Source organism: Ciona intestinalis, unplaced genomic scaffold (assembly GCF_000224145.3).
Source record: "Ciona intestinalis unplaced genomic scaffold, KH HT001245.1, whole genome shotgun sequence".
NCBI classification, from domain to species: domain Eukaryota; kingdom Metazoa; phylum Chordata; class Ascidiacea; order Phlebobranchia; family Cionidae; genus Ciona; species Ciona intestinalis.
Genome location: NW_004191566.1, coordinates 1 through 701, shown reverse-complemented (window position 1 = coordinate 701; position 701 = coordinate 1).

Below are 701 nucleotides of genomic sequence, written 5' to 3'. Positions count from 1 at the left end.
CGGACTTAAATATAATTAATATCATTTGTTCCAGTGGTTTCTTGTTAGTTGTCCTAGTTGTCAACCATACAAAAAAAAACAACAAAAATGTTTGATTTAATTTTAATAAAACTTATACATTCTAAATGTAGGTGTAACATAGGGGTAACATGCCACCCCCAAAGTTAGTATAGACCAAGTTAGGAAACGGCGCTCGTGTCCGCCATTACGGAGCCCACAGAGCGTGAATCGCCTATACAAATGCATGGTCGGCATGTGTTTATTTATTTCTTGTAAGCGATACAAAGCTAGAAAACACGTATAGCGGTTGTTTTAACATTTAAAATATAATTTCTAATATAAATCTTGTTATATAATATTAAATCTAGGAATTAATGTGAAGTAAATTAATATTTTGACTGTTTTTCGGCGTACAGTGTGGTTTAACAGGGTACTTTTCGTTGGCGATTAAGACTAGCATCAATCAGCTTAGTTTACATAATAGTATATGATCATACCTACGAATCTACAGAGCCATTCTTTACTACATTTATAATCCAACATGAGTGGACATGCAGCTCCAAACTGCTTAAGTACTAGCAGATAAGGTGTTCGCGTTTTCCGATTTCATAAAGACCCGTAACGCAAAAAAGGTAGCTTACTAATTCAAGCAGAGGACCAAAATAGTAACTTAGTATTGTTTTCCTCAATGTCACTTCGAT